A 17,027-nucleotide genomic window follows, 5' to 3' on the forward strand; every position below is an offset into this window, starting at 1 on the left:
AGTGACACAGTCCCCAGTGCCAGGGGGTCTACCCTTTTCTGGGTCCATGTTGTGGATGATCAGGAACATATCAATCGCTCAATGTGCCACGCTTCCACTACAGTCAAACATCATGTACATCATGTCCCATGATTGACAAATCACAAACAGCGACCTCACAACAATGAGCTCCGAAGGGCTTCTAGGAACTTCAAGATAATTATAGCACTTCATGACCTCGTCAGACGCATGAAGTGCTATTTAAATACATTTGGACCATCCAGAAAGCGCTTTTAGCCTTGCAGGGCAGTGGAAAGCGCTATAGAAATTCCAATACAATACAAATAATTCATGTTTATGTGCAGTCTGTAAACAAAATGTTAGTATTTTTGAACACATGAGGCCACATTTTGTTTTTACAGGTTTGTTTATTGAATTTTCCAGTAAGTGCAGTTAACAGAGCATTACAGAGCCTTTAGTGCAGTCGATTCACAAGCAGAACCTCTTCTATTTTACCCTTGCCCCCCCTCCCCCAGCCAGCCTTCCCTTTATTCCATAAACCTACATTTAGGAAAGGAGTCACAGTTTTAGATCTTTCAAGGGTGAAGCCCCCTCTACCAGCATACCCTCCTCACCGGCTGTTCTTAGGGCCGAGGAGGCTACTGTCCGAAGGGTTCGAAGCAACAAGGACACCACTTTGTAAACACACGCAGGGGCAGGAACCAGGCAAGCCGGTGACCCCAAGCACGGAGACCCCAGGAGCCGTTATCTTACAATAAAAGATGCATTGTCCATCCTCCCTTGGGGGGGAGTCTGTCCATCCATGTCCACCCCGACTTCAGGTGATCAAGGGTGTTTTGACTCTTCGCTCACGAGGACCAGGAGGCATCAACGATAACCAGCAGCTGGATTCGGAGTGTCACATGACGTCTGCAGCTTACCTAGGTGTCGGTAACCGGATTGAAGCCAACAAGCCTTGGCAACAGCAAGTCTTGTGGAAAGTGAATAAAGTCAGCGGTGCAGACCAACAAGGTCTGAGAGACTCACCCAGCGAGGGCGAGTGAGGGCAGGCCAGGAGCAGCCAGAAGAGCCCTTTGGTTTGATAAGAAAGTCTTCGGGGGACCCACAAGCCAATGGGCAAGGGATCGCAAAGATGCCTTGTGAGGAAATGCTTCACAGGAGCCCACAGTCACTCGGGATGGGGTAGGCCTCTGATTTTCACTGCAAAACTTGCTGAAGGCTTGGGCCATAAAGGGTCCAATGCACAAGTTCATAGAACGTCGTGAAGGGGTTGCACTCAACAATAGTGCACTGTACCCGGTTATTGCTGTTCCTCGTCACTCATGGGGTCCACTCGCCTGAGCTCTGCTGGGGACTCACAATGGCCGTCGAGAAGTCAGGAAATCCACTTCCGGTGCTGCAGAGACTTCGAACTCTGACAGGAGCGGGAAAGTTTGCGACCGCAGATTCAAGTTTTGGGTGCCTGCCAAGCAGGGGAGTCCCTCCTTGACTCCAAGGGAGATTCTTCTGTCTTCAAAAGGTAGTGGAACGTCGAAGGGCCAGGATTTTTCTTGTAGAGCGTCGTCCAGGGATATCTGATTTGCAATGGCAAGGGTTCCATAACTTATACTAAAGGAAAGGGAGGGACTAGCTCTCCGCACTCACAAAGATACAACTCATAAATCCCTGTGTGAATAGCAAACAAGGGTAAACTTACACCTTTGTGACTCAGGCCTTGGTGTCTTGAGTGAGGGATCGATGTTGACGCATACCACTGAAGAGGCTCCGCACTCACAAGATACTACTCGTGAATCCCTGTGTGAATAGCAAACAAGGGTAAACTTACACCTGTAACCAGGCCCTCGGTGTTCTGAGTGAGGGATCCATGTTGACGCATGCCACTGGAGAGGCTCCACACTTACAAGATACTAGCAAACAAGGGGTAAACTTACACCTGTGTGAATCAGGCCCCCAGTGTTCTGAGTGAGGTTCGATGATGAATCATGCCACTGAAGAGGCCTCGCACTCACAAGATACTACTCGTCAATCCCTGTGTGAATAGCAAACAAGGGTAAACTTACACCTGTGTGAATCAGGCCCCCAGTGTTCTGAGTGAGGTTCGATGATGAAGCCACCGAAGAGACTCTGCACTCACAAGATACTACTCGTAAATCCCTGTGTGAATAGCAAACAAGGGTAAACTTACCCCTTTGTATATCAGGCTCTCGGTGTTCTGACTGAGGGCTCGAAGATGAAGCCGCTGAAGAGGCTCCGCACTCACAAGATAATCCTCGTAAATCCCTGTGTGAAGGACAAACAAGGGTAAACTTACACCTTTGTGAACCAGGCCCTCGGTGTTCTGAGTGAGGGCTCGATGATGAAGCCACTGAAGAGGCTCCGTACTCACAAGATACTACTCGTAAATCCCTGTGTGAATAAGAAACAAGGGTAAACTTACACCTTTGTGAACCAGGCCCTCGGTGTTCTGAGTGAGGGCTCGATGATGACGCATGCCACTGTAGAGGCTCCGCACTCACAAGATACTACTCGTAAATCACAGTGTGAATAGCAAACAAGGGTAAGCTTGTACCTGTAATCAGGCCCTCGGTGTTCTGAGTGAGGGCTCTATGATGACGCATGACACGGAAGAGGCTCCGCACTCAAAAGATACTACTCGTAAATCACAGTGTGAATAGCAAACAAGGGTAAACTTACATCTTTGTGAACCAGGCCCTCGGTGTTCTGAGTGAGGGCTCGATGATGACGCATGCCACTGTAGAGGCTCCGCACTCACAAGATACTACTCGTAAATCACAGTGTGAATAGCAAACAAGGGTAAGCTTGTACCTGTAATCAGGCCCTCGGTGTTCTGAGTGAGGGCTCTATGATGACGCATGACACTGAAGAGGCTCCTCTCTCACAAGATACTACTCGTAATTCCAGTGTGAATAGCAAACAAGGGTAAACTTACACCTTTGGGAATCAGGCCCTCGGTGTTCTGAGTGAGGGCTCGATGATGACGCATGCCACTGGAGTATTCCAGCGAGCGATAGTCCTTTTGAAAATAATAAAAGATTCCAAGGTGAGGAGAGGCGTCACCCGGCTTCCATTCCTTTTCAATTTGTTGTTATTTAAATGATCAAACAGTTGCCATATTTGAATGTCTACATCTTAAATGTACATCCTTTATTGGTGAATTCAATCATCAACAAGTGTTTTGCTGCACAGGGCCACAAGTCTCTGTCAGTTTCCATGCCCGGAATATAACTAAGCGACTAAAGTCAGTGATTATGTAACAATCAAACTTACTGTGCTTTGTATAGACTCCTCTGTGAAATGCTTTGATACTCTTGGCCTGTGTACGCACTTTACAAAAACTCCAGAGAAATCAATAACACGTAAGATAGTCATTTACGTACAAAAAAATTCTAAAATGAATGAAACACAAATATCCTTTCACTAACAAATAAAGGACAGATTTACTAAACCCTTGACATCCCCGTGCATCCGGCAAGGTGACGCAAAGCAACGCAAGGGCTTAAGTGAGATTTACCCAGCCACGGAAAGCCACTGTGCCTGGCTCTGCGTGGATTAGTAAATCCAGAGTGACGCAACGTATCACAGATCGCTGCCTTGTGTTTCTCTCCATTGGGAAGGCATTCCATGGGTGGAGCATGGACGTTCCTGTGCATCCACCTGTGGATTTTGGTGCATTCCCAGATTTAAAAAGACTTATAAACCTGGCAATGTGTCAAAATGGTGGGCCTACCTGACAGAGGTGTAACAAGGAGAAATATCTTTATTTTTTCCCCTTTCTTGGTGTAATGCCTTCTGTGGCACACATAGAAAGAGGAAACTGACTCAAAGCATTGGTTTTCTGCAGGAATCCCTCCTCTAACGCAGGCACCCCTGCACCGTGGCACGAGGGCGCCTGCGATGGCCCAGCAGCACTCAGTGCACCAGCGCAGGGCGAGAGCAGGAATGTGTCGTATCTTGGTAGATACAGCGCATGTCTGCCCTGTCCCTGACGTGCAGCGCAGTAAACTGCCTCATTGCATTGTGCTGCATGACGTTTTTGTTAAATATGCCCCTGACATCAATATCAGCATCACAATATCCATCTAATAGATTGATTAAGAGAAATCACCCAAACCACCAGCAAAGCAAAATAAATGTGTTTAAACGTTGAGTTGATATCTGTGAGTTTGCAGCTCCTCTGATTCGTCACTCGAGTCTGAAAGAGAAACAAGTTACAATTACAAGGAGGGAGAGGAAGAGTGTAAGAAACAAGTTACAATTACATGGAGGGAGAGGAAGAGTGTAAGAAACAAGTTACAATTACATGGAGGGAGAGGAAGAGTGTAAGAAACAAGTTACAATTACACGGAGGGAGAGGAAGAGTGTAAGAAACAAGTTACAATTACATGGAGGGAGAGCAAGAGTGTAAGAAACAAGTTACAATTACATGGAGGGAGAGGAAGAGTGTAAGAAACAAGTTACAATTACACGGAGGGAGAGGAAGAGTGTAAGAAACAAGTTACAATTACACGGAGGGAGAGGAAGAGTGTGAGAAACAAGTTACAATTACAAGGAGGGAGAGGAAGAGTGTGAGAAACAATTTGCAATTACACGGAGGGAGAGTAAGAGTGTAAGAAACAAGTTACAATTACACGGAGGGAGAGCAAGAGTGTAAGAAACAAGTTACAATTACACGGAGGGAGAGCAAGAGTGTAAGAAACAAGTTACGGAGGGAGAGCAAGAGCGTAAGAAACAAGTTACAATTACACGGAGGGAGAGCAAGAGCGTAAGAAACAAGTTACAATTACACGGAGGGAGAGCAAGAGTGTAAGAAACAAGTTACAATTACACGGAGGGAGAGCAAGAGTGTAAGAAACAAGTTACGGAGGGAGAGCAAGAGCGTAAGAAACAAGTTACAATTACACGGAGGGAGAGCAAGAGCGTAAGAAACAAGTCACAATTACACGGAGGGAGAGCAAGAGTGTAAGAAACAAGTTACGGAGGGAGAGCAAGAGCGTAAGAAACAATTTACAATTACACGGAGGGAGAGCAAGAGTGTAAGAAACAAGTTACAATTACACGGAGGGAGAGCAAGAGTGTAAGAAACAAGTTACGGAGGGAGAGGAAGAGTGTAAGAAACAAGTTACAATTACACGGAGGGAGAGCAAGAGCGTAAGAAACAAGTTACAATTACACGGAGTGAGAACAAGAGTGTAAGAAACAAGTTACAATTACACGTTGGGAGAGAAAGAGTGTAAGAAACAAGGTACAATTACAAGGAGGGAGAGCAAGAGTGTAAGAAACAAGTTACAATTACATGGAGGGAGAGCAAGAGTGTAAGAAACAAGTTACAATTACACGGAGGGAGAGGAAGAGTGTAAGAAACAAGTTACAATTACACGTTGGGAGAGAGAGAGTGTAAGAAACAAGTTACAATTACACGGAGGGAGAGGAAGAGTGTAAGAAACAAGTTACAATTACACGGTGGAAGAGGAAGAGTGTAAGAAACAAGTTACAATTACACGGAGGGAGAGGAAGAGTGTAAGAAACAAGTTACAATTACACGTTGGGAGAGAAAGAGTGTATGAAACAAGTTACAATTACATGGTGGAAGAGGAAGAGTGTAAGAAACAAGTTACAATTACACGGAGGGAGAGGAAGAGTGTAAGAAACAAGTTACAATTACACGTTGGGAGAGAAAGAGTGTAAGAAACAAGTTACAATTACAAGGAGGGAGAGCAAGAGTGTAAGAAACAAGAAACAATTACATGGAGGGAGAGCAAGAGTGTAAGAAACAAGTTACAATTACACGGAGGGAGAGGAAAAGTGTAAGAAACAAGTTACAATTACACGTTGGGAGAGAGAGAGTGTAAGAAACAAGTTACAATTACATGGTGGAAGAGGAAGAGTGTAAGAAACGAGTTACAATTACACGGAGGGAGAGGAAGAGTGTAAGAAACAAGTTACAATTACACGTTGGGAGAGAAAGAGTGTAAGAAACAAGTTACAATTACATGGTGGATGAGGAAGAGTGTAAGAAACAAGTTACAATTACACGGAGGGAGAGGAAGAGTGTAAGAAACAAGTTACAATTACAAGGAGGGAGAGCAAGAGTATAAGAAACAAGTTACAATTACAAGGAGGGAGAGGAAGAGTGTAAGAAACAAGTTACGGAGGGAGAACAAGAGTGTAAGAAACAAGAAACAATTACATGGAGGGAGAGCAAGAGTGTAAGAAACAAGTTACAATTACACGGAGGGAGAGGAAGAGTGTAAGAAACAAGTTACAATTACAAGGAGGGAGAGGAAGAGTGTAAGAAACAAGAAACAATTACATGGAGGGAGAGCAAGAGTGTAAGAAACAAGTTACAATTACACGGAGGGAGAGGAAGAGTGTAAGAAACAAGTTACAATTACACGTTGGGAGAGAGAGAGTGTAAGAAACAAGTTACAATTACATGGTGGAAGAGCAAGAGTGTAAGAAACATCTGATGTCCATAGCATTATACATTTTATTTTTTACCATTTTATAAATATGTATCTCTCTAAATGCACCCAAAAAGTCTCCACATTCTATAGCTTTGGCTGATTTTGATCATTTGTAATTCATCATCATCAAATCTTTTTTTGGCCAATCTTAAACTCAAAGTGCATGTAAACATTGTTAAAATTCATAACATATCTATAAAAGCCAAGTAAAGGGCAGTGTGCAAAACAAAGATTATAACACAAAATGTAATGTAAGCAGCTAATACAGGAACAACAAGGAAAGTTGCTATCTCAGGAGATTACACAACTTGTACCTGACAACAAAATCCTAAGTGTGGGTCCGCTCCGTTCACAGGGATGTTTGTATCCCTCTCCTAACCCAACATATTGCCCATCAAGATATATGAATACAATTTATTTCAAGTAATTGTATATCTGCAGTCTTAGATATTCTACCATTATCTCTTGTTGCCCAGCAAATCAATCAAAGCAGCCTAAACACATGCAAAATGGAATAAAGTTATAAAATGCATCATTCAACTAGATACAAATGTTAGGAACCTCTAAAACTATCCATACCATTAATACTCTTTGCTAGATTAAAACTCGTTTTACTATAAAAAACATGCAGCAACCTTAGTGTTCTCGATGTGAAGGGAAAGGAATGCATTTCGGCTTCAGTGGGTCCTCCGGATACTGAAATGAATGAATGTCGGCCTCAGTGGGTCCCACGGATACTGAAATGAATGAATGTCGGCCTCAGTGGGTCCTACGGATACTGAAATGAATGAATGTCGGCCTCAGTGGGTCCTACGGATACTGAAATGAATGAATGTCGGCCTCAGTGGGTCCTACGGATACTGAAATGAATGAATGTCGGCCTCAGTGGGTCCTACGGATACTGAAATGAATGAATGTCTGCCTCAGTGGGTCCTACGGATACTGAAATGAATGAATGTCTGCCTCAGTGGGTCCTACAGATACTGAAATGAATGAATGTCGGCCTCAGTGGGTCCCACGGATACTGAAATGAATGAATGATGGCCTCAGTGGGTCCTACGGATACTGAAATGAATGAATGTCGGCCTCAGTGGATCCCACGGATACTGAAATGAATGAATGTCGGCCTCAGTGGGTCCTACGGATACTGAAATGTAATCTAAGAAGCATTTTAAGATCCCTATAGCAGCTGGCCTTACGCCTTCTGGTTAACCACGCACAGTAGAGGTATCTGCTCACAACAAACACACTGGCTGGGAAGGATTGTTTTGTAAAATCCCTAAAGTGGGCAGATACTGGCGGGATCCCAGATGAAGGCAAATGGGAAAAACCCACGTCCCCCTCACTGTTTAAAATGCAGGGAAAAAAGTAAATGTTCTATATTTTCAATTGTCAGGCGATTACAAAATGGAAAATGTATATTAGACAGACCCTCCAGGATTTCGCGATTTCCCGGTTTGCCGCGAAATCGGCACTTTTGTAAAAATGCCGCAATTTTTACAAAAGTGCCGGCGAAATCGGCAATGTACAACCCCTGGACCTAATCTCGTAGTTGATGTTCCGCCCCCACAGGGGCATCGAAAACAACTCCCCATTACACTCTTCTCCCCTCAATCAGGTCAACTGCTGCCCATACAGTTCTGTGAGGTGGAGGCAGCATCTGATCTACTCAAGACATCTGAGGGCCCAGCAAACCGGGAGCGCGTCTACTCTGCAGGATCCTGATCCAATATAAATAAAGGACCTGATCCAAAGGCACAAGGGCAAACAGCAACTCTGTGTGGTGCAGACCTGTGGGCTATCGCCAGCGCCTCTGACCTATCGCGGAGACCCTGATTAATCCCATTTAAAATATTAGGAGTGCCCCCGTACCTACTCATTTCCCGTTTCCTTGACATGATGTTAAAATTTATAATCTTAATTTATTTATATAACATTAATTTAGAGGTTGACTTTTAAGTGCCATATTTGTTTAGGGCTAGCATGTGTGTGTTTTTTATTTTTTTATTTTACTGATATGGTTTTATAGGTTTTGTCCCAAAATGAACTATATTTGATTGATTGAGAATATATTTTTACGTGCCAAACATTTTCAAGGCTTGGCTCATGCATGGACTCTTCGAGCCAAGACTGACCCTTAGCTCGGCTTGTGGTTAATTTGTTGGCTCACTCACCTCTGCTTAATAGAAATATCGTTCCTGGGCAGAGATAACGTGTCTATAATTATTCTGCAGTAAAACCAGGGGTTACCAGGGATTGTGTGCTAAATTCTGTATATTAGCTTGTTACAAATTGAGGCAAACGTGAGAGGATTTTTTACAAATATTCTTCCCTTCTGCAAATCAGGAAGTGAGCTTTAGGATGTGGGAAGAAGAAACCAGAATCATTTCGAGCTTTAAAATAAATGGGCAGTGGTAGGATTTCACAAGGTTTGCATACTAATAAAGTCAGTTATTTTTCTCACAGTGGACCTTCTCGGACCTGCTCAACGGGCCATGGCCTGTCCACGAAAGCGGTGTCCAGCCGCCCTCAGACTTTCAGGGGAGAAAAGGGTTAAGGATGTGCCAAACACCGGTCCCGCAATGTGTCAAAAGGTGTGATAACCAACCTATACTAAAGCAAATGGAGAATTGCATTTCCAAAGGATAACAGCCTTCACCTGTGGGCTGCTTCCTCTGTTCCATATCCCAGGTTGCCTATTCAAAGCGGAATACTCTGCTAAAAGAGTTTCCATTGATTTAAGGCTGAAAATGAATGATTATGAGTAAAATAAAGTGCCGCAAAAATGCAGCTAAATTTCCATATTTGTGCCTCTAAATTTCCGTATTTGTGCCGCTAAATTTGCAAATCCATGCCGCTATATCCTGGGAGGTCTGATTAGAGGAATGTGGAAGGGACCACCTCGATGTAAAACTCTTCATGTGAAATGTTTGATACCGAAGTCTCATGTGCAAGGCCTTTGCATGTTATATTTCATAAGTTAGGCCTGACATGCATGGTCTCCTTTTACCTACATTCGTCCCGCTTTACACAAACATAATGTTTCTTAGCGCTGACCTTTTACCTAGTCATGTGCCAGAACACATGTCGCTCGGCTTCTCTGAATCCAGGCTCATGTATGATGCATGAGGATTCTTAGTATCATATCTTAATCCTCACACATGACGTTCATGACAATGTTTCATACACTGTAGAATTATTCTGCACATGGGTCATCGCTTGCATCTTCATTTAATCATCCTCGGATAACAGGACCGCTGTGCACAATCGTATTTGTTTTATAAACACAAACACTTGTTGATTATAGGAGAACCCCCAGAGTGACCATTCCTAGTTTAAAACTCCCCTGTTCTCCTTATACTATAGAGGAGGAGGAGGAATCTTCCCCTCTGACACGCAGCAGTCTGACATCCCTAGTGGGGTGTCCATCTCGGAGCTGAGACGGAGACCTTCATTCTCTCCCACCAGGTAATGGGGTTGGCTCATCCGTAGGGGATTCTTGGCTCTACATACACGCATCTGGCTTTACATACACATGTATGCTAGGTACATCTAGGCACACTTAGATATGGAGCACCTAAGTAGGAGGACGCAAATACTCCTGTTTGTATATGCCTGCATAGACAGCTCCCTTTCTTTCGACCCCAGATCAAGAGAACGGTTTCCACCTGTTTTGGAATCATTAGGGTCCTGAGGACGATCTCTCAATTTCTTTCTTTTTCCTCCCGAACGTAGGCAGTTGTCGCCCTGGTCCTGTCCAGATTGGATTATTCTAATGCCTTCTTTCTGAACATCAATAAGGAATCCATTCACAAACTGCATCTTGTACAGAACGCAGCGGCCAGGCCGGTGATGGATCTTCCTAAATTTCACCCAGTCTCGGCATCCATTTGCAAGCTGCACTGGCTTCCTTTAGGCCAGAGAATCTCATTTAAAGCCCTTTGCCTCGCTCCCAAAGCGGTTTATAACTTATGCATCTCATGAGTCTTCCAGAATTTTCATATTGCTTTGGCTCAGCTCAGGATCAGAGTCCAGGCCTTTTGTCACCCTGCTAGGCAGAGGAACAAAGGCTTCGCCACACACAAGGAATAATTAACAGTGCTTCCCTCAGCTCCTAAGGAGTGAAAGGGTGGGGAAGAAATTCTGCACCTGTTAATTACCTGTCACTCAGGGTTGGGACCGCCCAGGCCCCCTGAACAAAGGAGGAAGCCCAGACAACTGAAGCCAGCAAAGGAAGGGGCTCCTCTTTGATATTTTGGTGGAAAAGGCCCTGGCAGGGATGTCGGCTAAGAGCGGAGCTGAGGCTCCTGGATAAGATGGGACCAGTGACTTCTGGATGGCGTCATCTTGAACATTCCCAGCATGCTGTGCAAGAGGGTTGGGGCCGAGGTGGATAGGAAATGTGGCACCCTAGGATTGGCCAGGGGTGCCTGTTTTCTAGAACCTTCCACCCCATTTAAACTCTTGCCCATGGAGAGGGGTACTTTTAAGTGGAACTGGACTGGGGCCGCAGTTATGGCCAACTCGAAGGACAAGCCCCCTGATGCTCTAAAGGACTACGTACTTTGCCCACAGTTGACCCCAAGCCCAGTTTGGGCCAGAGAGGCTGGCCCCCCTCCACACCCTGAGATCCTGTTTGGGAAACATCTGGACTTCTGTGCCCCAGAAGGAGGAGAGGAGTACCAGAGACAAAGGAAGGAGAGCTGGTGCAGGGAGCCAGTAAAACCAGATCCTGCAGAATGCGCCACCTTGGAGGTGAGTGTGGAGGTGAGTGTGGAGGTCCGCTGAAACTGCTCTTGGAGGTAAGAGCTCGCCACCAGGAGACACATGACCCCAAGATCATTCAAACTGGCCTGAAGGGTCTGGGTTGTAGCCTTTTAAAGGTCTGTGACCTTTGTCCCTCTTCAAGAAATGGAGTGTGTGGGGCTCCACTGCATCTTACTTAAATTACCCCAGGGCACAGGGGAAGAGCAAATTAAATATTTCCTCCATGCATGGGGCCCCAGGCACGGGAGCATGCATGGGCCCCCCTCCCAAGGGGTTCCTAAGCTCTGGAGGCCCAGGGATCAAACCTGAGCCAGGTAATATCAAAGGGAGCCTGGGATCCCATCTCGAAAGTAAGGGCCTAAAGACTCCATTTCCGGGCTCCCAACTAGAGCACCATCGCACACCTCCCCAACAGTAATTCCCTCACCCCTGCTCTCTGTACCCGTGTCCGGGATGAGTGGGGCGGCCATCACAAAAAGACACCCTGCCTGCATTGAGTGGGTAGCGGAGCAGCACCCTGTCGGCTCCCACGCTGGCAGTGCAGGAGGCAGGACGGGCAAGGAGCCGGCAGGGACAGCAGGGGTGAGCTCCCTGAGAAGAGGCAAGTTGCGGGGTGCGGGTAGCCCAAAAAACATAAAAGCTACACAGCTCATCACAACTCAGCTGGAGAGCCGCAACTACAATATTCACAGCTGCTGGCTAACTTAGACCTAAAGTCTAACTTTACTACTAGTAAAGCTAGCTATTAGGTCTAAACTTAGGGCCCGATTCATAAAGGTAAACTTAGACCTGAAGTCTCTAAGGGCCCGATTCAAACAGGTAAACTTAGATCTGAAGTCCAAGGGCCCGATTCATAAAGGTAAACTTAGACCAAAAGTCTAAGTTTAGACCTGAAGTCTAAGGGCCTGATTCACACAGGTCAACTTAGACCAAAAGTCTAAGTTTAGACCTAAAGTCTAAGGGCCTGATTCACACAGGTAAACTTAGACCTGAAGTCTAAGGGCCCGATTCACACAGGTCAACTTAGACCAAAAGTCTAAGTTTAGACCTGAAGTCTAAGGGCCCGATTCACACAGGTAAACTTAGACTTGGAGTCTAAGGGCCCGATTCACACAGCTAAACTTAGACTTGAAGTCTAAGGGCCCGATTCACACACCTAAACTTAGACCTGAAGTCTAAGTTTAGTCGTAAAGTCCCAGTTTAGACCAAAAGTCTAACTTTACTGGTAACAAAGTTAGACTTTGGTCTAAGTTTACTCTTATGAATCGAGCCCTCTGTGTTTCTGGGGTCCTACTGCCCCCATGCAAATGAGAGAACACCTCTTGAAAAAGCACTCTCCCTGTATGTGCCCCAGCGCTTTCAGTATTACAGAAGGGACCGCACAGGCGTCTGTGGCCCCTTCTGTAATACCGAAGTGCCCCGGGGGCATGCAAAGCAGGTGCAAACGCCTGTTGCACCCCCGGGGCACCATATGTAATACGGCCCCTGAAGTCTAAGTTGAGACCTAAAGTCTAACTTTACTACTAGTAAAGTTAGACTTTTGGTCTATGTTTACTTTTGTGAATCGGGCTCTCTGTGTTTCTGGGGTCCTACATTTTATGAACCCCTCAACGATCCCCCCTGAGGATTTTCATCCATTTATGAGCAGCCCCAAGGATGGAGCTTTTGGGCTCCACGTGGGAGTCCAGCAGTCTCCAGGGGTTGGCTCTACGGTCGCATGTTATGCAGCCTGAACATGTATAAAAAAGACGCAGAGACAAGTTATGGTTGTTTTCAAAGTTTTCTTAATCTTTTATATTCACAGTCATTTTTTATCACAGTTATAATGCTTTGCTGGCTTTAAGCAATGCATTTACACAAGATTAATGACTATAGTGAAATGGTGATTACTGGTAACGTGGTTTGTTTTCCTTTTAATGTGGTAGGCCTTGGACTGCTCTGCTTCACTACCCTGACAGTCAAGCACTACAATGAGGCATGTGGCTCCCAGTAGGGGCAGATTGGGGACCTATTACTCGCAGAAGCCACACATCAGGAACAACTAATAACCCAATTTCTAACAACATTTTAGAACATTATTTTCTTATTTCAAGATGGCCGCCACATTGCATCAAGATGCATGGTGGTGGCCATCTTGGAAGTCTAAAAAATAGAATTACATGATGGCAGTCTGCACTATTGTCTTTACCAAATGCTTGCAGAATTGTGTTGCAGGAATTGGCAAAGCCAATTGTGGCGAACAGCCTTTTTGGAACAATTCTTTCTATGCGTCCAAGATGGCTGCCTCATTGAGTTTGCTGATGGCTGCCTCATTGAGTTTGCATGGAAGCCATCTTGGATAGGCATGATATTATTCAGTGTACTTATTGCTACACTGTCCTAAGTTGACCCACATGTTACGTCTACCCTCAATGTGACGGCCATCTTGGAAGTATACAAAATAGCAATCCATGATGGCTGCACACATCTATTGGTTTTGTCAATGATTTTGCCTTGTAAAGCTAAAACAGCTATGAAACAAGCACTAGCAAAGCAAGACTAATTAGCTTTGTCAGTACCTGTTTAAAAGGGATAGTGCTTTGACAATTTGCTCATTATGTGTGATATGTGTGCTGCCTAAACTAGTCATTTCACCCACACCACTCATGAATACATACTTCTCACCCTTCCTATGCCCGGAAAATAGAAGCATAAAAGGAGGCACTCGGTATTGGAGAGAGCGTGAAGTGAAACCTGCAAACATTGAGAACTGGCCTGATACTTGTCCCCTACAGGATAGATTTTACAGGACTGGTTCAAATAGAAGAGACCTCTCTTCCCTTGAGAACTGGCCTGATACTTGTCCCCTACAGGATAGATTTGACAGGACTGGTTCAAATAGAAGAGACCTCTCTTCCCTTGAGAACTGGCCTGATACTTGTCATCTACAGGATAGATTCTACAGGACTGACTCAAATGGAAGAGACATCTCTGCCCTCGAGAACGGGCCTGATACTGGCCCTCTACAGGATAGAGTCTACAGGACTGACTCCAATGTAAAAGAGACCTCTCTGCACTCGAGAACTGGTCTGATACATGTCCTCTACAGGACAGATTCTACAGGACTGACTCCAATGGAAGAGACCTCTGTGCCCTCGAGAACTTGCCTGAAACTTGTCGTCTGCAGGACAGATTCTACAGGAATGACTCCAATAAAAGAAGAACCCTCTCTGCCCTCGAGAACTGGCCCGATACTTAACCTCTAAAGGAAATATTCTACAGGACTGACTCCAATGGAAGAGACCTCTTTGCCCTGGAGAACTGGCCCGATACTGGCCCTCTACAGGATAGATTCTACAGGACTGACTTCAATGGAAGAGACCTCTTTGCCCTGGAGAACTGGCCCGATACTGGCCCTCTACAGGATAGATTCTACAGGGCTGACTCCAATGGAAGAGACCTCTTTGCCCTGGAGAACTGACCCGATACTGGCATTCTACAGGATAGATTCCACAGGACTGACTCCAATAGAAGAGACCTCTCTAAAAGACAGGCACTGCTCTATGGACGTAAAGAAATGTTGTAGCAGACTGATATCGTTTGCTTACAGGGCAAGTGATTGCGTGAAGAGGAAGGTCCAACCTTGGAACGCTTCATCCAAATACCTACACAACCAAGATTGTATTTCACGAGTCGGACATCCAGTGGTGTGTTAAATCAGACTTCGACAAAACTTGAAATAGATGCGAGACCTATAACTACAAAACGTGAATGGCTATTGGCTTGTAAGGTGACATTGTATCCTATGTCAGTAAATATTGAAGAGGTGAGTGTGATCGATGTGTCTGATATGTTATCACACAAAAGATGTAATGAGAGTCAGTCGGGGAAATTAGAAGATCGAAGCTCCATGCCTATTTCACAAACAATATGACTATCATTTTTGGAGATTTTAATCTTTGTCTCAATCCACGAAGAGAGGATATGCAACCGGAAGAACTGTTATCACTTTATAACAGTCCATGATCTGTTCTTCTGAAGGTCCTCAACATTCTCACAAGACGTGATAAGCAGGGGAGGAGCCCAGGTGGCTGCCTGAGCAGACGCACCCTCTCACTGCTCTGACAAAGCCACAGTTATAGACCCTCTGTGCATCATTTACTGCCCCCCATTGGTCGAGCACAGAGCAGTAGCCAGAGACCGGCTCAGATCGCAGCAAAGACCAGGGCTGGGTAGCTGCCCACATGATCTGCAGTAGAGGGTGAGAGAGAGAAGAACACGAGGCTGTGCAGTGTCTCCAGGAACAATACTAGGGACATTTTTAACATTGTTCAAAGCTTCCCATCTCCTAGAGCAGAGGCTATTACTCATCCCGCGTCGTCTACTTGGTGTGAAGAACTTTCTAGTTTCTTCATTGATAAGATCCAAGCTCAGCAAGCTAATTTCAACATCAGAGATAACCCCCCTTTGTAGGGAACACACCCCTAATCGGGCTGTCTCCAGCTTTGCCTCGTCACCTGCTTTGGTGGCTTTTACACCTATCACTCTGTCAGACTCATTGAGGGTCCTCAAGTCTGTTAAATCAGGATCACCGACTGACCCTTGTCTGGCTAGATTGTTGTCCGCGGTCGCAGAGATGGTCAATCCCATGGTAAATAGACTAATCAACCTGTCCCTCTCGGCAGCCACAGTGCTGATAGCCTGTAAACAGGCCAAAATTGTGCTGCTATTGAAAAAACCTACTGGATTCCTCTAACCTTTGCAACTATCGCCCTATTTCTCTCTTTCCTGGTGTGGCGGAAGTATGTGAAAAAGTGGTAAACAAACAACTGTCCACCTATGTCGAACTTCACGGCCTGCTCCACCTGGCTCAATCGGGTTTCGGAGCGTCATCCAGTACTGAGTCGGCTCTTGTAGAAGTTGCTGAAGCCATTCAGGAAACTCTGGACTCGGGCGGGAGGGCAGCCTTGATTCTGCTGGACCTTTCTGCGGCATTCAACACTGTGCCACATTCCTTGCTTCTGGACAGTCTCCTGGAAATTGGAATTTCAGGGTGCGCCTGGAGATGGTTGAATTCCTTTCTGGAAGGTAGACTGCAACAAGTTTGGTTCCCCCTTTCTCTTCCTCCCCCAAGACCGTGAACACAGGAGTACCTCAGGGGTCTACTCCGAGCCCCCCTTTTTTTAATATATATGTTACTCCCCTGACGCAGTTGGCTGAGGAGCTTGGTGCCAAGATCATCGCTTATGCAGATGACACCCAGCTCCTCTTCTCTTGCAATTTAAATGATTCCTCTACCTCTCTAGCTAAATCTTGTCTGACGACCATCTTTCAATGGCTCTCCTCGGCACAGTTAAAATGCAACAAGGTGAAAACTGTGATCCTTCTTTTTGGGAGCTCCCCCCCCCCTCATTTCCTGAAATCACTTTGGTCAGATCAATATCCCATGCCAACTTCTGAGGGTCCACCCACCAAAAACCTAGGGATATGATTTGACGAGAAGTTGAACTTCTCTATTTAGATCAAGAATCTTACAGGTCAGTGCTTTGGTACAGTAAAAGTCCTTAGAAAGTTTCTACCTTTTCTCCCGAGGTCAGCAAGGGAAACGGTTACCCGTGCTTTGATATTATCACACATTGACTATGCTAATGCCCTGTACGTGGGCCTCCTGGCCTGTCTCTTGAACAGACTGCAGGAAGTCCAGATTGCTGCTGCCAGGACCCTTCTCAATATCCCTATAAAGTCCAGTGTAAGGAAACACTTGCGCGATCTCCACTGGCTACCTGTGACAGAAAG

The 17,027-nt window shown here is 45.5% G+C and overlaps 1 protein-coding gene across 3 annotated transcripts in view; it reads right to left on the reverse strand.

Annotated features, from left to right (window-relative positions):
• Positions 1-387: 387 nt before the first annotated feature.
• LOC146808616 (NACHT, LRR and PYD domains-containing protein 12-like) overlaps positions 388-17,027 on the reverse strand; it is a 493,486-nt gene continuing 476,846 nt past the window's right edge. For all 3 annotated transcript variants that reach the window (XM_085623630.1, XM_085623628.1, XM_085623629.1), the window contains one exon: positions 388-4,213. The gene's annotated coding sequence lies outside the window, so the exon portion shown is untranslated. The remainder of the gene's footprint in view (positions 4,214-17,027) is intronic.

Source organism: Triturus cristatus, chromosome 8 (genome assembly GCF_964204655.1).
Source record: "Triturus cristatus chromosome 8, aTriCri1.1, whole genome shotgun sequence".
NCBI classification, from domain to species: domain Eukaryota; kingdom Metazoa; phylum Chordata; class Amphibia; order Caudata; family Salamandridae; genus Triturus; species Triturus cristatus.